Source organism: Callithrix jacchus, chromosome 20 (assembly GCF_049354715.1).
Source record: "Callithrix jacchus isolate 240 chromosome 20, calJac240_pri, whole genome shotgun sequence".
Classification (NCBI taxonomy): domain Eukaryota; kingdom Metazoa; phylum Chordata; class Mammalia; order Primates; family Cebidae; genus Callithrix; species Callithrix jacchus.
This window is the reverse complement of record NC_133521.1, coordinates 27,907,258-27,927,614: the sequence shown is the minus strand read 5'-3', so window position 1 is coordinate 27,927,614 and position 20,357 is coordinate 27,907,258. Positions and strand designations below refer to the sequence as shown.

The 20,357-nt window shown below is 39.4% G+C and overlaps 1 protein-coding gene across 35 annotated transcripts in view; it reads right to left on the bottom strand.

Moving 5' to 3' along the window:
* The window catches only part of ZFHX3 (zinc finger homeobox 3), a 1,555,416-nt gene that overhangs the window by 1,184,491 nt on the left and 350,568 nt on the right, over nucleotides 1-20,357 (bottom strand). For 31 of the 35 annotated variants that reach the window (XM_054248756.2, XM_054248766.2, XM_054248759.2 and 28 more), the window contains one exon: nucleotides 9,389-9,505. The exons of the other annotated variants lie outside the window; for them this stretch is intronic. The gene's annotated coding sequence lies outside the window, so the exon portion shown is untranslated. The remainder of the gene's footprint in view (nucleotides 1-9,388; nucleotides 9,506-20,357) is intronic. 35 annotated transcript variants of the gene reach the window in all.

The following is a 20,357-nucleotide window of genomic DNA, read 5'->3' as shown; positions in this document are numbered from 1 at the left end:
TCAACATAATAAAGTTCATGTATGAAAAGCTCACAGCTAACATCATACTCAGTGATGAAATACTGAAATTTTTTTTTTTTTGAGATGGAGTTTCGCTCTTGTTACCCAGGCTGGAGTGCCATGGTGCGATCTCAGCTCACCGCCTCCTGGGTTCAAGAAATTCTCCTGCCTCAGCCTCCCAAGTAGCTGGGACTACAGGCACGCGCCACCATGCCCAGCTAATTTTTGTATTTTTAATAGAGACAGGGTTTCACCATATTGACCAGGATGGTCTCGATCTCTTGACCTTGTGATCCACCCGCCTCGGCCTCCCAAAGTGCTGGGATTATAGGTGTGAGCCACTGCGCCCGGCCCAATACTGAAATTTTTTTCTCTAAGATCAGGACCAAGATGAAGATATTCACTCTTGCCACTTCTCTTCAACATAGTAATAGAACTGTTTTGTTGAATACGAGAAGTCCTAGCCAGAGCAACTGAGCAAGAAAAAAAAAAAATAAAAGGCATCCAAATCGGAAAGGAAGTAAAATTATCCCTGCTTGCAGACAACATGATCTTATATGTAGAGAACCCTAAAGATTACACATGTGTATATGTGCTTACACACACAAACTGTTAGAACTAGTTAACTTCAAAGTTGCAGGATATAAAATCAACATACAAACATCAGTTGTGTTTCTATAAACTAACAGTTGAACGGTCAGAAAAGGAAACTAAGAAAACAATTTTATTTACAGTAGCATCAAAATGAACAAAATACTTAGGAATGAATATAACCAAGGATGCAGAGGACTTGTACACTGAAAACTCAAAGGCACTGTTGAAAGAAGTTAAAGACAACACGAATACATGGGAAGTCATCCCGTGTTCATGGAAGACTTAACATGGTTAAAACAATCTACAGAGTCAATGTATTTCCTACCAAAATCCCAATGGCATTTTTTTTTTCAGAAATACAAAAAGCCACCTAAAATTTATACTCAGGGTCTCAAAGACCCAGAATAGCCAAAACAATCTTACAAAGGAAGAGCAACGTTGGAGGCCTCACGCTTCCTGATTTCAAAACTTATTAGAGAGCTACAGTTATCAAAATAGTGTGATATTGGCATAAAGAGACACCTAGACAAATGAGATAGAACAGAATGCTCAGAAATAAACTCTTGCATATGAAATCAAATAATTTTTGGCAAGGGCGCTAAGTCCATTCAATGGTGAAAGGATAGTTTTTTCAACAAATGATGTTAGAAAAACTAGAAATCCACATCCCCAAAAATTAATTTAGTACATTATCTTACAACATGTACAAAATTCAAAATGAATTAAAGACCTAATCATAAGACCTAAAATCATAAAACTCTTAGAAGAAAACAGAAAGGAAAACCTTCATAAAATTGGAATTGGTAATGATTAAATATAACAAAAGCACAAGCAACTAAAATCAAGGTAGATAAATTGGACTATATCAAAATTTAAAACATCTGTACAAAGGACACAACAGAGTGAAAGAAAACCTACCAAATGGAAGAAAATATTTACAAATCATTGATATGCTAAGGAGTTAATATCCAGAATAAAGTACTCTATAACTCCACAACAACAAAAATAACCATACGACTTGAGTTTTAAATGGGCAAAGGACTTAAACAGACATTTCTCCAAAGAAGATACACACTTATATGAAAAGACGTCCAATATTATTAATCATTCGGGAATGCAAATCAAAACAACAATAAGTTATTACCTTACACCCATCAGAATGGCTACTATCAAAAAGAATATGAAAAATTTACAACTCTTGTGCACTGTTAGCGGAAGTGTAAAACGGTGAAGCCACTATGGTAGACAGTATGGCAGTTCCTCAAAACAATAGAAATAGCATATGATCCAGCAATTCCAATTCTGGATATATATCTCAAAGAACTGAGAGTACGATCTGAAAGAGACCTTTGTCATCCATGTTCACAGCAGCATTATTTATAACAGCTCAAAGTGGAAGCACCCAGGTATCAGGAGAACCAAGTCAATGGATGAATGGATAAACGAAACATGGTCTATACATACAATGGAGTATTAATCAGCCTTAAAAAAGGAAATTCTGACATATGCTATGACATGAATGAAACCTATAAAACTGTCACGAAAAGACAAATACTATATGATTCTACGTATATGAGGTATTTAGAGTAATTAAATTAATTGAAGCAAAAAGTAGAACGGCAGTTACCAGAGGCAGGCGGGAGGAAGAAAGGGAGAGTTAACATCTTATGGGTATGGACTTTCAGGTTCACAGGAGAAAGGAGTTCTGGAGACTGAGTCACAACAATGTGAATATACATACTACTACTAAACTGTGCATTGAAATGGCTAAGACGGTCAATTTTACGTTATGTATATTTTTACCAAAACGAACTTTTTAAAATAATATGAAACTCTCCTCTACTGATAGTATGAATGTGAAATAGTGAAAGCATTTTAGGAAGAAAAATAATGTTCAGCATTATCCAGTCAAGTTGGTGTCCAAACTCTATGATGTAGGAACTTATTTCTGCATATGCCTTAGAGAAACCCTGGCGTGTGTAACCAAAAGACATGTACAAGAATATATTTCTACAAATAACAAAGAAGTGCAAATGCCTATTAACCGTAGAAAGGATAAACTGTCGTGTGTTAATAAAGTGGTATAACATACAGCAATTAACTTGAGTGAATTAATAGCTGCATGAAGCAACATCAATGAGTCTCAAACATATATTATTAGACAAAAAGTGAAGCAATTTACGGAAGAATACATGCCTTGTAATTCTATCTATATGAAGTACAAAAAACAATGCAAAAACTGCGTTTAAAAGAACACATTCCCTAATTTCCTTTTTTTTTTTTTTGAGATGGAGTTTTGCTCTTGTTTACATTGTTTATGGATACATATATGTACTGTAAAAATGTATATAAAATCAGAGGATACTGACCACCCTGTCCAGGGGACAGGGCAGAGGGTACACACATAAACAAAATGAATACATGGGTATTTGTTGTATTATTCCTATTTAAGTTGCACACATACATAATTTCATATTCTTTTATATAGTACTTCATAGTGTATAATAGTTCTAGTACAGAAACTTATGTTCCTGATGTTGCCCCAAAATTCAGAACTTTGAGATTAGACAAGTAAGTATTTAAGATACAATCCCTGCTCTGAAAGAGTTCATGATGGGTAACAAACATGCCCTTTAACTATAATAAAGCATACGAATTACAATAGACAAAGAAACTAGCATAGTTACTGATCTTTAATAAAGGATAAGCAATACATATTTGAGTGATTTATTGAGGAAAGCTTCTTGGAGGAGATATGTCTCATAGGGCTTTGAAATGGTGATGGGATTCTCCTGTTGATTTTAATGAACACATGCATAAATGACACTCTGTAAGTTTCCTAGAGCCTTGCTATTCTAAATGTGGTCATGGACGGGCTATATTAGCATCATTTGGGAATTTGTTAAAAACATAGACTCTGCCCCATACCCCACCATAAAATTAACAAATCAGATTCTGCATTTTCATAAGATACCCAGGTGATCCACACACACCTTAAATTTGAAAAGTGCTGCTTTATGGTATATTTATGTTATATTTAAACAGAAACAGCCATCTAAATTTTTTTCTCAAGAATGTCTAAATTGTGCATTTTGCTGCCTTGTCTCTGTGATTTGATTACATTTTATTTATATATACATATATGCTTTACTGAATGTATTACGTTATTACACACACATATACATATACATTATGGAAATATACTATACCCAGGTTTGGCTCCCAGATTCAAACCCTTCCTCCCCACCCTACTTCCATAACCTTTTTATAGTCTGGATGACCACAAATTTCATTCCTTATTGTTTAAAAGAACACATTTTCTAATTCTTTTTTTTTTCTTTTCTGAGACAGAGTTTCCCTTTTGTTGCCCAGGCTGGAGTGCAATAGTGCAAACTCAGCTCACTGCAACCTCCACCTCCCAGATTCAAGGCAATTCTCCTGCCTCAGCCTCCCGAGTAGCTGGGATTAGAGGCATGTGCCACCACACCCAGCTAATTTTGTATTTTCAGTAGAGACAGGGTTTCTCCATTGTTGGTCAGGCTGGTCTCGAACTCCTGACCTCGGTGATCCGCCCGCCTCAGCCTCACAGAGGGCTGAGATTACAGCAGTGAGACACTGCACCAGCCAGCACATTCCCTAATTCTACAGAACATAGCCATACACTGCTTACACATAGGAATATGTCCTGAGGAATTAGTCATTAGGCAATTTCATCACTGTGTGAACATGTACTTCCACAAATCTAGATGGTATAGCCTACTACACACCTGGGATATATGGTATAGTCTATTGTTCCTATACTATACACCTGTTCAGTGTGTCACTATACTGAGGTATAGATACTCTCTAAGCTGCCTTAGAGAGCATCCAATTCAGTATCCTACTGAATTCTATAGGCAACTGTAAAATAATTATATTTGTTTATCTAAACATAGCAAAGGTAATGCACTACATTACGACTTTAGGATGGCTAAGATACCACTAGGTGATAGGAATTTTTTAGTTCTAATATAATCTTACGGAACCACCATCACATATCCAGTCTGTTGCTGAAGGAAGTATCATGTGGCACATGATTATACACAAGAAAGTGTTGTCTGAGAATTTATTCAGAAGGAATATTCAGACTGGAGCATCTCTTCTCTATAGATCAATCAATTCATTAATTTTTTTCACTTATTAAATGTGACATGTCACAGACCAATTCCAAGCTCTAAGAAAGCAACAGTGAAAAAGACCAACTGTGTGCCTGCCCTCGTAGAGTTGGCGTTTGGATGGAGATGAAATGCAAAAGAAAGTATTATTATATTAATGTTTTATTCAATATGAAGGCAATATGTCAAAACTTAGCTGAGTTTTCAAAACAGAAAGTTAATAGGTTTGTAGATTTCTGTCTGACATGAGCTCAAAGGATCACAGAACCTTGGAGCCAAAAGGTACCCTAGAGGGTATCCAATTCAACAGCTTATTTACACCTGATACTTAGAGATGTTAAAAATCTGGACTGGGGTCCAAATTTTGTGAAATTACTATAAGGTTCATTTATTTAGATTATTAACTGTATATATTAAAAGTCACGTTCAGCGGGATTTCAAATCATAGCATTCAGAACATTCCAAGAGAATGTGTTTATTTCTTGTTCTTTTCTCTCAAGGAAACTGATCACACTAACTTTGAGTTACTTATATTCACAGCTAGCACTGAACAGATTTAATAAATATCAATTTGGAAACACAACCAAAAGCCAAAGTTTGAAAGAAACATTAAAGAACACAGAAGGCTCTTTTGAACTGTCAAACCATAAAGAAGAAATGTGGTTTTGTTAATTTAAAGTATGGTTCTTTGGATACACACCCAGTAATGGGATTGCTGGCTCAAATGGTGTCTCTGGTTCCAGATCATGGACACAGGGAGGGGAACATCACACACCGAGGCCCATTGGGGCATGAAGGAAAGGGAGGGAGAGCATTAGGACAAATACCTAAAGCACTCAGAGCTTAAAACCTAGATGGCGGGTTGACAGGTTTAGCAAACCACCATGGCACATGTATAACTATGTAACAAACCTACATGTTCAGCACATGTATCCCAGAACCTAAAATAAAATTTTAAAAAATTCCAAAAAGAATAATGTGAAGAAAATAAAATATGGCTTTTTAAGCTGACCTGTTTTGACTTCATTTCTGCATCTCCTTGTTTTTATTGAGCGACTACTGACTACTTGCATTAGAAAATCAGACCTTAATAGGGAGACAAATAGCCTTGAAATACAAACTAAATAAGATCTCGTGGGTCACAGGTTAAATTCATCACATGCAAGTTCAAGTTTTGTGGGTAAGATTCATTCAAAAGACCGGATGGTATTTTGACATCATAAATATCTGAATTTCCACTTCATAACCCAAGTCATTCCCAGCATCTATTTATCGGGTTCTACACAATGCATCCTGTTCTTTTCCCTAAGGTGAAATTACTTAGGAGGAGCAAAGGAAGAAAATTTACTCTCACACAGAAGTTATGCTCTGGCATTTCTTTTATTCATTCATCACAAAAAAGCCACAGTATTCTGATTTTAAGTTTTCCATTAATGAGAATCTTATATTTTTGCTTTTCACATGAAACAGAGAAAATGTTGAAATAATAATAAACCTCCAACCTTCAAAACAAAAGGTTTTTCCATCAGTTTGCAGAAATTTTGGCTATTATTAGGTTCCCCAGAACAGTGAACTATCCTATTTTTCTGTGGTTTCTGAAAATATTTATTCCCCTGGTTGGGAAGTACTTAACCCTTCCCATTTTTCTTGGGAAGAACTCATTAAATAATAAAGTATTTATCTTTTCCTCGGAGCTGGGCTCCCAAGAAATAAGAAAACATGCAGAACTCTTTGAAATGATGGTTAAGCACATTTTAAGAGGAAAAAGAAAAAACAAAAAAGAACAGATTCTGAGAACATTAGTCTGACCCCAAAAGAGAGAAACACTTGTAATCAATTTTCTTTTCATTAATGCAATAAATGCCGCTTGCACTTTGTGTGCCCAAAGAGAACCATTCTGAGATAAAGGATGTCTCCCCAACCTTTTATACTGAACCGGTGGTTTCCCAAATTTAATATGCATGAAGAGTGCACGTGAGCCCTCTTAAATCCAAGAACCAAACCCTGCCTGTGCAATAAATCTCACCACTACTCCACTATCAGACAGGGGATTAAAACTAATCTAGCAATCCCCAAACCAAGCACTGAGTGGATTAAAATGCGAAACGCATGGGAGTAGGAAGATGCTTAATGCTAAATAACAAACATTTCAATCATAGAAATCATTTTTATCTTCTTGTTTATGCTAAGTAGATACTATTAGACTTAATATCTGTATTAACACAAGTGGAGAAAAGAAACAGTATTACCAAGACCCAAGTACTTTAACGCCTTAGAATGGCTGGCCCAAAAAAACAAAAGCAAACAAAAATGAGCTTAATAAAAGGACTACACTGTGATCTTTAGATTAATTGTTTACTCCTTTAAGGTCAACTCAACCATGCTTGACCTTCCTATTTTTCCTTTAAGCCAATGCAGTATACAGTTTAAAGGTTGAATCAAGACAAAAGAGTTTCCAGGCTTCTAAGCCTGAAACCGGAGCAGGCTCTCTCTGAGTAATGCCTATGTAATATTTAACTCAGCAAATGCCTTAAGCAATATCTTCTTGGCCAAATTCTCACAGCGCATAACAGGAGAGTCCTTGTTTCAGTGAACCCAGAAGATGCCCTTATGAGGCCTGCACCCCATAAAGCTGTAGCTGATTGCAAATGTAGGAAAGTGAGCATGTGCAGGCTCTCATTAGCACTGTCTATCCAAAGAACACAAGACACACACACATCTGGCATCTCCTAACGGCTGTGGAACCCATTATACACAAAACCAATGACTTTGCTCCAACTGCAATCCATATAATGCTGGAAGGAAATCCATAAAGTTTTATCTGAAATACTGTTGTACCTTTCAACTCTGTCATCTTCCTCAATTTTCCACTTCTGGGTTCTGTTATACCCTCTCTCAGACATCTGTGTTTCAACTTGAATCCCTCCCTGGGCCCTTCCCCACCCCCACTTCCCTACAAAATGCTCCTCAGGTCTCCCCTCCTGTACCACGCTATGCGATTCCTACTGAGTCAGGCTCAGTCTTTCTTACGCAAAACAATTGCTACAAATGGTTATAACACTGACATGGAGGTTGGTCCTGGGACACTCACCTCATCCTCAGCATTTGTTTCCAAACACAAAATCTAGGTGAAAAATTAGACTACTATACATAAGTGCAGTATAAAATGGAAAGTACGTATACAACTCTTGGACTGGTCTAGGTATTTATAACTTGTTCTCAGTCCTCAGTACTGGTATTCATTTCATTTCCTCTCAACCAATTCCTCATGGTTCAGAAAGCTTTACACATTACACAGGAGTAAGAGGAGTTATGAATTAAAACTGGGAGTTATAAAATAGGAATAGGAAGATCTCTGATTTCAAGCATTATGACACATAAGTTTCCGCAGTGAAATAGCTAAGTCATCTCATATTTGCGACAAAACACAGAAGTTGAGACTTGATGCAATGTGACTTCCTCAGAAAACCATGTTATGTCATCTTTCTGTGTGTGTGTGTGTGTGTGTGTGTGTATTTTTTTTTCTTTTTTTTTTTTTTTTTTTTTGAGACAGAGTTTCACTCTTATTGCCCAGGCTGGAGTGCAAAGGCGCCATCTCAGCTCACTGCAACCTCCACCTCCCAGGTTCAAGTGATTCTCCTGCCTCAGCCTCCCAATATTTCTATATTTTAAAGGGCCATAGAATTACTATATCTTAGGGAAACAATAAAACAATAAGCTGGGTACTGGGAAATTCTTCAAGCATGGCTCAGTCAAGATGATGTGGACTTTCATTTATGAGAACAATTCTGTAAAAGCATTCCAATGTTTCTAGTTTTTGATAGTATATCTGTCTCATCAGCAAAGATCACCAATGAAGTCCAAGGGATCTTCAGAAATCACCCCAACCCCTCAAGCAAATGGACTACTGAAAAAGCAGCTGATTTTGTGGAAGGAGTTCCCAAATCCCAATCAGTTGGCCAGGGCTGTTCCATGATGAAATTTTCACCAGTCTCACCAAGTTACCACAAAGCGAAATTTGTTTAACATGCAGACAATAATTGTTTATTCTAAGATTATCTCCTTCCTATACTTTCAGTATTCAAATCTCTTTTATGAAGTGATGATTACAATGAGTGACAGTTGATTTATTTTCTGTTTGCTTTCTGGGTTTTGCTTTTTCACTGGGACACATCTTTCTTGGAAAAATCTCAATGGGCAACATTTTGAAATGTAATGATCCATGAAGCCCAAATTGCTAGGACTTTGTAGAATAAGAAAAATGTTCTAGGGACGAAGTTTTCATCTTTCTTTCCAAATACGAACCCATCTCACTGGTCTAGTAATCAGATGAGAGGTTAAGAATAAACTGTTGTGTTGGCTTAGTTTTCGCTAACTTGGATTTAATAATCAAGAACAATTAGCACGGCAGAATCCAGTTTTCTCATCGAGATCCTGACTGACTGATTAGTCAGCTCATGAAGGGATTGATTCTGTGATATGAATAGAGAGAATAGAAAAAAGGTACGGAATCTGAGTACATAAATCCCCACACACAACAATCTTGAAAATGTAGGCCTGTCATTGCTGATTATCAAGTTCCCCATCTTCTTGTTTCCACCTTCCTCATTGTTACTTTGAGAAGCTGGAAGCCTACTTACCTTCCTGAGGTTGGCAATGTCTAGCTTCTGAAGGTTTATAGAATTTCTCCACGTTCCCATCTGCCTGCTGTGAATTTCACTGCACACACACTGCTGCTGACCTCATGCATCACGGATCTAGAAAATATCCAATAGAAACTCAAATGCCCATTTCTCATCTTTGTGTGATTTTTGCAGGAATGTGTACGTGTGTGAGCTTTTGACGCTGTTTATAAGAAGATATCATTCACCACTTAGAAGGCATGTAGTACTTTATTTTCAGGATCCTCCAAAAAGCTGGGAAAAACCATCTCTCAAGACATCAGTTTTAATATGGTATCACACCAAAAATGATGGCAGTGTAGCAATTTTGGGCCAATGAATGGGCATCCTTTATCATTGCCTGGTGTACCAAGTCATCTGAAGCAAAGGCAGTCAATGCCTATAGGCATTCCTTGTTGAAATTCCAATTAGAAAGGAAAATAAAGGACAATTGTACAGACTGTTCAAAGTTGGACAATGCCAAATAATATGGAGAGAAAGAATGTCAGACGGCTTTTTGGGTCTCTGGAGCATTCCAGATGATACTCTACTTGCAATATGTTTTGAACCCCTAGGAAAGACAATTTCTATTACAGTGAAGATGTAGGTTAAAAAAAATCAAAGAAAAAGACTTTATACAGAACCGGTCTTAACAAATACTTATTGGCCCCCATCACCATGCCAAAAATGACACCCCAGTATCAATCAGGATGATCAGAAAGGACCGCTGGAATATGTGGCTCTTTGACATGGTTTTTAATCAGATGTCCCCAGATCTCGGTGCTCATGAATCACAGAACTGAAAATGATCCCCAGCCATTACAGAATTCATTCGCCTCCCTCTGAGAGAGCAGTGCAGAAAGCACTGAAATGAAACCACCTGGCCTTTTCTTTCAAATGCCCTGAGAATGTGCCACAACTCTGCTTTCATCCTGTATCCCAATGTTTCACTCCTCTTGCTGGCAGAAGAGAATTCTCCCCACACATGGATATCTAACCTAAATCCTTCATGCTGCAATTTACATCCATTCCCTTTGTTCAAAATGACTGTTTCTTCTCACACCTGCTCCCCATTAGGTGACTATTACATACTTCTGGGTAATCATTCCAGAGGAGAGAAAGGCATAAACTACTGCAGCTGAGGGTAGTAGCATATTTTCCATGCAGATGTGTGAGTCATCACCAAATTGGGAAATCTTTGTGAGTAGCAGCACATGGGAAAGATTGCCTTTTGCCAACTCTTCTCTGATTACATGTTAGAAGGAAATAGTCAACAGAAGTGGAGTTAGAGCAACACTGGACCTACAAACACACACAATTTATGGGCTTTACTTGGAATGAAACAAAAATGTATAAGCTGGTAAGTGCCTTCTGTTCTAAGCACTACTGAGTTTCTGATGCTTGGATACCATGTATGCCTCTGCTATCTAAGGCAGGCTATAGTTATGGGTGCATGAAACCAGCCTAACTTGCTAATTCTGCTAAAACTCAAACCTATCATTCTGGTTTTATGCCCTATTGTCAGAACAACCAGTAAGTGGTATGCTTCATAGGTTAACTGTTTTGAAATAATTTAGATACAGCCTTGAGTAGAAAACTATATGGCTCTGCTTCCTGAGACCATAGGGAAGTGCTGTTATCTAATACATTTCTCACGAACGCACGGCATGCCTAGATAATCCACATCTTAGAAACTCCCAATATGTGTCAGAGATTGACAGCATTAGTACCACCATGAAGCATGTTAGAAATAGAGTCCCTGCCGGGCGCGGTGGCTCATGCCTGCAATCCTAGCACTTTGGGAGGCCAAGGTGGCTGGATCACGAGGTCAGGGGATTGAGACCATCCTGGCCAACATGCTGAAACCCCGTCTCTACTAAAAATACAAAACTTAGCTGGGTGTGGTGGCACACACCTGTAGTCCCAGCTACTCAAGACACTGAGGCAGGAGAATTGCTTGAACCCAGGAGACAGAGACTGCAGTGAGCCGAGATCATGCCACTGCACTCCAGCCTGGTGACAGAACGAGACTCCATCTCAAAGTAAAAAAAAAAGAAATAGCATTCCAAGTCTCCCCTCCAGAATGCTGTATCATAACGAAATCCCTAGGCACTTCATGAATACATTTAAATTTGAGAAGCACTGACCTCCTTCACTCCTCAAAGCCTCTATTTCCTCATCTACATAATGAGGATCGGCCAGTTGTGATGGCTTATGCCTGTAATCCCAACACTTTGGGAGTCTGAGGTGGGAGGACCACTTAAGGTCAGGAGTTTCAGACCAGCCTGGCCAACATGGCAAAACCCTATCTCTACTAAAAATACAAAAATTAGCCAGGCGTGGTAGTAGGCAACTGTAATCCCAGCTACTCATGAGGCTGAGGCAGGGGAATTGCTTGAAACTGGAAGGCGGAGGTGGCAGTGAGCCAAGATCATGACACTGCACTCCAGCCTGGGCAACAACAGTGAAACTCCATCTCAAAAAAAATAATAACACAAAAATTAGCTGGGTGTGGTAGCACATGCCTGTAATTCCAGCTACTCAGGAGGCTGAGGAACAAGAATTGCTTGAACCTGCAAGGTCAAGGTTGCAGTGAGCCATGATGGCTCCCCTGTACCACAGCTTGGGTGACTCTGTCTCAAAAATAAAACAAAATGGGTATCAACGGACACCTGTTACTTGCTTCAGAGCAAAGGAGGATTAATGTCAGGGGTTTTTCTCCCTTTCCCAGGAATAGTCTTTACATAAACACAACATGGGGGCGTCATTTCATTTGCTAGCACAGGCAATGGCTGAACATTTTTTGGAAGAAGACCCAGGACTCCTTCCTAGATAATACATCTGTCCTTCATCCAAACTTCCCTTCATGGCCTGATGGCTCCACAAAGCAGCAGAGCCATTCAAGCAACTGCCTTTGGAGAAACACCCAAGCCTGATCCCAATGAAAACAGCTCCTCTGCTCCCTGTCTTGGCTGTCAAACACAAACACTCTGTGGGTTAAGTCAGCCCAGCTGGATGTCTGCTGCTGAGCCATCTGCAGAACAACTCGCAGACCAGTAGCTGGACTCTGGCTAAGACAAAAGGCAGGGGGAAGCTGGGGGAGAAAGGCCACAGCCTGACTCCAGGGACTTTCTCTCTCATTCCTTCCTTAATTCCTTCCCTCGGAAGGGACAAGAATGGAAGAAACAGATGAGGACTTCATGCAGCTAGAATGCTCTCAGGGCAGTCAGGCAAAACCCTAGCGAGATGCTCAAGGAATGCTACAGAGGATTCACATCACACCTACACCCCAAAAGCCAAGTCAGAGGGACAGCCCCAATAGCATGAAAATTCAGAAATCAAGAGGGCACTGAGGCTGGGCACGGTGGCTCACACCTGTAATCCCAGCACTTTGGAAAGCCAAGGCAGGTGGTTCACTTGGGTCAGGAGTCTGAGACTAGCCTGGCCAACATGGTGAAACCCTGTCTCTATTAAAAATACAAAAACTTAGCTGGGCACAGTGTTAGATACATGTAGTCCCAGCTACTCAGGAGGCTGAGGCATGAGAATCGCTTGCACCTGGGAGACAGAGGTTGCAGTGAGCCAAGATCACACCACTGCACTCCAGCCTGGACAACAGAGTGAAACTCAGTCTCGATAAAAAAAAAAAAAAAAAAAATGAGGTCACTGAGTCACTCTCTCCACTCATAATCCCAATCCCTCCCCAGGTCTGTGCAGATACTAGACAACAAACCTTTTAGACTTACTGAGAAACAAAAACGGACTGAGCCCTTGACCTCCCAGTTACCAGTTCTTCTACATCTAAAGACCTGGGTTAGAGAGAACACATGATTTCTCTGCCAGAGAGGCAGCGGTAGACTCAGTCTCTTTAGGTTGAAAAGGCCTGAATAGCAACGTCAAAAATGTTAGATCAGTCATACTGACTTTGGAACCACGTAGATAAGACACTGTGAATGTGTCATTTGATTCCATTAATGGGGAACAAAGGCAACCCTAAATACAAGGAAGGAAGGAGGAGACTAATGTTGAATTCTGAGTGTACACACATGCACACACACACACACACACACACACACAAACACAGACCAGGTTTCCAGAGGTGCCATCGTTGTTCATTCAAACCACAGAACGGCCCTTAGAATGCTAACCTGCAGACTAACAGCCACCCAGATTCCCTCTCAGCCTGATCCCACTTCATTTATCCTCTTGACCTCCTTACCTCTTACTCTTTCCTTTTCCCTCCTTCATTTTATCCATCAGATTTCAAGATTTAAGAGGGGGCAGCTTTAAGAAAATGAACTGCTACAATCAACAACCAAAACATCAATAAAAGCCTGGAGATCAAAGGAAAGCACCCTCAAACAAAATTATCTGTAGAACTTCAGTGAAAGGAACTACTTCCGGTCTGCTGGGTTTTTAAAATAGACAAAATGTTGTGTATTTATTGTGTATAACATGTTTTGAAATACATGTTCCTTGCAGAATGAATCAGCTAAGCTAACATATATATTACCTCACATACCATTTGTGTGGTGAGAGTACCTAAAATCTCTCAGCAATTTTCAAAATATGATACATTATTATTAATATAGTCACCATGTTGTACAATACACCTCTTGAACTTTTTCCTCCTAAAACTGTATATTCTTTGACCATCTCTCCAACCTCCAAGCAGGCACCATTCCACACTCTATTTTAACAAGTTCAATTTTTTTTTTTTTTTTTTTTGAGATCGAGTCTCACTCTGTTGCCAGGCTGGAGTGCGGTGGTGTGATCTCAGCTCACTGCAACCTCCACCTCCTGCCTCAACTTCCCGAATAGCTGGGTCTACAGATGCCCACCACCATGCCCGGCTAATTTTTTGGATTTTTAGTAGGACCATGTTAGTCAGGTTGGTCTCAAACTCCTGGCCTCAGGCGATCCATCTGCCTCAGCCTCCCAAAGTGCTGGGATTACAGGTGTGAACCACCACAACTGGCCACGAGTTTGATATTTTGTTGTTGCTGTTAGATATGTAAGTGAGGTACTGAGGTATTTGTCTTCCAGGGTCGTCCATGTTGTCACAAATCACAGGATTTCTTTTGTTTTTAAACCTGAATACTATTCCGTTGTGTGCATATATATACACCACACTTCCTGGATCAATTCACCCACCAATGAACACTTAGTGTGATTCCACGTTGTGGCTACTGGGAATAATCCTGTAACTAACATGGAAGTGCCCATCTCTCTTCCATGTACTGATTTCATTTCCTTTGGATATACACCCAGTAGTGGGATTGCTGGATCATACAGTAGTTCTGTTTGAAATGTTTTGAGAAACTTGCATACTGCTTTCCATAGTGACTGTGCTAATTTAGATTCCCATCGACAGTTCCAGCACACCATTTCCTTTTTTCCTCCACACCAGGACAGAAATCAAGACACAAAAGAAGAGAAACATGGATAGAAGAGATGCTTTCCCTTTCCTCCCTTATTAAACCATGGCAGCCTCCATACATGGGAAGAAGATGGGATCTGAGTGTTCCATGATGTTTCAGACACACACTGAAAATTACATAGTTAAAATAAAGATCAGAGTGGACGCTACCATTTCTGCCTGGAGCTTATCATTAAAGCAGCTCTGCAGGAAGAGTTCTCTCTCAAGGATCCAAAGTCTTTGAGGGAGGTTTGATGGCCTACTATGTCCTATTACTTGTTGCCTCTAGGTTGGGAATTGCTATGTGGTTTAGGTGCCTTAAGATTCTTCCAGAGTGAGATGTTGGAAGCTGCTCCTTGGCATTTGCTCTGTTTTCTTCCTGGTGCCAAATACCTTCCTCAACCTCCAACCTCCCACTCCAGGTAGCACATCCTGTCTTTGGACAGCCCACCATTTTCATGTCTGCCATCCAACGGCCTCAACCATCTTCCCTCCAGCTCCCAGCAACCTGGGAGGCTTGTTCAGGAGTCAGAAACAGAGGCTCAGTGAGGTTAGTAACGTTGCTCTCAGTCACAGAAACAATTAAGGGGAGAGTTGGGATACCTATACTTCCAAGAACAGCTGGCTCCAAAGCCCGTCTTCCAAGCCCCCAATGCTATCTCCTTAAAAGGACAGAAGATTCTCCCTTCATCAGGAGCTCATTCATTCATTTTTTTCCCCTGAGGGCCTCCAAGTGCCAGCCTGGGCATGCTGCACAATCTCACCCTGGTCTCCTGGAGATAACGTTTCCTCCTTGACATCATAGAGTAGGCAGAAAAATATGATGCTTACAAGAAAGTGCTTTGATGGGGGTGAGGGGAAAGCTTGGATTTGAATCTCAAGTCACCTACCTATTTACTGTAAGATCCTGCACTACACTTCCTTATACCTGTTTCCACACCCTTTGAGTTAGCATAATAATATTCTATTACATGATAAGATACAAAAACATATGTAAATAAGTTTTGATGCTAAACATAGAATCTAAAACAGTACCTGGCACAAAGAATATATATACACTTAATAAATAAAAACTACCCTCCTTCTCCCCCAGGATTGTTATGATAGAAATTTATCATCAGGGAACAAGGAAAAAAGACCCCACCACAGTTCAAGGTGCCACTCAAAGCATAACGCTCAGGCCACTGCCTATTTGGTTTCTACATTGGGTCTGCCCCACCCACCTTCAGCTTTCACTGGACTAAAGACAAAAAGGGTCTAATGCATTCCTGGCGGTTTTTCAAAGCATGGCAGAAGTGAGTCGGGTTTATAAGATTAATTCTTTTCACTCTAGGCAGTGGGTCAAATCAGAACCTTCACTCAACCAACTCAGTGGATAATCTCCTTTTATTACTTTCAATCAAACTAAGTGTCTGCAATCTGTACAATGGCCACCAATTTAGCGGGAAAAAATAATTTGTAGAGCATGATTATAAAAAGATGAGATAGAACACAAGGTCTAGACAGGATAAGCATCCTGTGAGTTCGTTCCTATCTCATTGCATAGAAAGCTTCTATGACCCAAACTGCATTAGGGACATACAGCTGTTCTGCTAAGCTAAAAATCAAAGAAAGAAATAGACATTGTTCACAGATCAGTTTCTTATTTAAATAAGAGAAACGGCCTAGTGGTTAAACTCATATCCTTTGTCACACTCACATGGAGCGCGATCCATCGCTCGTACAAGTTTAACATGAAAAGGTTTCATTGTGTAAAAACCAGAAGCTTCTTTTAAAAGATAATAAAATTCTAGTTACACAACTGGACAACATCACAAAACCGTCTGGATTGTGGAAACTGCTCTCTTCCCGTGATGGATAATAAGGCATGGGGTTTTGCTTGCTTTGATTAATTTCAGAATATTGCAGAGAACCCGCATAATCCCTAAGATAGCAAAGGAGAGAAGGAGAAGCAACGGGCAATGATAAAAGCACAGTAATGGAGCGGGAGCTGTGTTTCCTCTGCTGTAGGAAAGCTGCCCCCAGCCCCCACCAAAAAAAGAAACCAATTTCATTTGGGCAAGTACGAACCACAATAAGAATCGACATACGAAAATGTCCTTTGGCTCTGGGGCTTAAATTATATGTACCGAGGCTGAGCAATGCAAAACAAAAACTATGAGATGTCTCCACGACTGTGATCAGATATATAACATAGCCGGAAAATGCACATTTCCCTTTTTTCAAATCACAGCAGCCATTATTTATACAAGTACTGAATATGGAAAAGGCTCTGACAAATTTACAGTGGTGTTTGGATGGATGAGGATGGCGGATGATGGATGAGAGAGACAGAGGATTCCCTTATTAAAGCATCAAATTCTTCCCTAAATATCAAATAGACATCTTAGCCACAACTGCACTGCTTCATGCTCAAAATTACATCAACCAACCATGTTAAATGTTTTTCTTGAATAGGAAAAGGCAGGATTTTCTCCTAATAAATATTGTTAATTTGGACCATGGCATTAAGTACCTTTCCTTTTTTGCATAATGTGGACTTCAAAGTGTATGCCTGTCAAACAAGAATAAATGTGACAATTCACAAATATAAATGAAAGCCAGCAAAAAACTGAGTAGCAGTCTCAAGCATGCTGTTTTGTTCTAAAATTTTAGTAAATAATTTCAGTAGATATCATCTTCCGAATGTATTTTTGGTGTCTTTTTGACAGGACAGAAGCTCTGAAGGGGAGGAAACTCACCATTCACTGTATCATTTTTTTTTAATCCTGTGCCCAGATTTTAAAATATACAGAATGTTAGAAGCACTGCAGCGCCCACTAGTGGACACGTTAAAATCACAGCTGCATCCTGTCCTCATTCAATGAAAACCAGTCCAAGGGCATTCACCACAGTGGAGTGAAAAACAGGAAGAAAGAGTATAAAATAAAAAGCATCTGCTTTAAAATCCATTTACGTGACCATTCACTTCTTATTTTATCTTTGCAATGATAACAGAGGCATGCACAAAGAGAAAAACTTTCTTCTGTGAGGCTCAACTTTTCTATAATTTGATCCTATTGTAACCTCGGTGGTACACAGAGATGTATCTGGCAGCGCTGAAGATACTTTTTAAATTAATAAAATGTTCCGTGTCTAATATATTTTGCCCCAGAAGGAGTTAGGATCTAACATTTAAAGGTTCATCTCAATAAAAAGAAGTCCCTCTTTATAAATTCTAACCAATCCTACTCCAGTCAAGTTATCCCTTGTTATTTGGGGTGCCCCCTTGCTCTGCAGTGTCCTTTACTAGTAACAGATCCCGTCTACTCACGCCCTGTAATGACATCACTAGAAAAAAATCTTTGAGCATAAGCACAATGTACATGTAATCCAATAGCAATCTGATTGTAATTTACCAGGCCACAATGTTTACACATTGCAAGTGTTACTAATTCCTTTTTTAAAAAAATGAAAAACGAGCCTCATTTTGTATTTTAATATTTCTGCTTAGAAACAACGGTGATTAAGTCCGATAAAAAAATATATTTGACAGATAAGCCAAAAGTTACTACTTTAACTTGATTTCTAAGTAATTCGTAGATTTTTAAGCAGTTATATGAAGTCTGTTTTAAAAGAAATAGGAGATAAGACATTTATAAAACATCATCCATAAAACTGTAAAACAACAAAACATTCCTAATTCAAGTTGACCTATGACATCTAATTTAACATGAGTGTGTTAAAAGAACTAACACAAGCCATGGAAACGAAGGCTATATTAGTTTTTAAGATTCTAGAAGTACATAGAACTTAGACTAGATATTTTATTCTGATACATATGAACTGGAGATATTACAGCTTATCAGCAAAATGTCTGGGCTTTACTGCTCCCTTTATCTGATAAAGCATCTTAATGGGCCTAATTTGCATTTTGAAGAAATGAGGAAACATTGTCAAGACCAATGACCCTCCCCAGAATTCATTCCTCAGGTCTGGTCCCTGCCTTGTTATACCTTCTCTCAAAGGTCCCTGCCCCAGCAGCTGTCAAATCCATTGGAAGCCCACAATGAGGTACCATTCTACTATAACAAACAGTATCATGGGGCAGTGGGGAAAGGAGCGGAAATAAGAAAGTGGTCAAAAGGATTGGGAAACCTTTTATGAAAATCAGTTGAGTGTGGCGGCATGCACCTGTAGTCCCAGCTATTCGGGAGGCTGAGGCAGGAGAATCACTTCAACCCAGGGGGCTGAGGCTGCAGTGAGCCAAGATTGCACCACTGCTCTCCAGCTTAGACAACAGAGCAAGACTCCAACTCAAAAAACAAACAAACAAACAAACAAAACCTAGCATGATCACTTCCTCAGCTTTGTAAGAGGGAGAACAGTGATCTTGTGATTCTGGAAAATTCAATAGGGGGCAGGTGGGCGGCATGGAGCCTCCTCCCCTTTGCCTTGCCTTTGTATTTTGTTCTTGGTTCAAACCAATTAACTAGTCAAACATTTTCACGGGCTGTTTCTGGTAGGGAATAAGGGTATGGAGATAACAAAATACATATGAGGGTGAAAGAAAGAGGGAGAGAGAGTCAGTCTATCTCTTAACAGCATTCCCCAAATTCCCAAAATACCATTCCCAGCTACAACTGGAGTTATTTGAAGAAACAAAAACAGGCAGTAAATAAATGATGATAAATACCAAGAAACTAGTCTTCCTACCTCCAGGAAAAAGTCCAACAGGGCTTCTGTGAAATGAATGAAATTTTGCCTTGGCACCAGGCTACAATATCAGCATCAAAAATAGGACACTGTTACTTTAAAAAAAACTACCTCTCCTTTTTCAATGGCTTAAATTACCTGAATGTGTTTGCAATTGGTGGCAGCTGTTTGGCTAATGTATGGTATAGATTTTTTTTTTATACACTTAAGGGATTTTTTTAAAAACTAATCAGAGAATTCCCACCAACACCACTCTCTGTGCTTTAGCTAACCTCTGTTTTCAAACCCTCCATTAAGAATGTATCTTCTTGGGATGTCTTCTTGTACTATAATTCTTCCTGTACTATATATAATCTTTACCAAGATTGTTCTTCACGTTGTCTTTTATGAAATCTGCACCCACAGATTTCAATAGGTATTCCTCAGAAAATGAGGGAGTTCAATGGACAGGTGAGTTTAGAAGTTATTTGCTTAACACTTTGTTTACTACAGGTAAGAGCTTTGATTACAAAAATAGAGGCTGTCCACCTCCAATGGGTTAGACAGGGTATGCCGGGGACTTTCATTTCAAAAGAAAGCACAGATTGGAAAATACCAACTTGAATCCATATAGTTCAATACCACGGTAATAGTAACACGAACGGTGGTAACAGAGCAGCAAGCAAGCCCCAAAGAGCACAGCACTAGCACTGTTCTCAGCACTTCACTGATTTTACCTCTTTAAATCCTCACAATCAGTGGCTGTGAGGTTCCCTACAAATGAAGAATCTGAGTTCCAAATAAGTAAAGCTACTTTCCCCAACTATTGTGTGGTGGAGATGGGATTTCAACCCA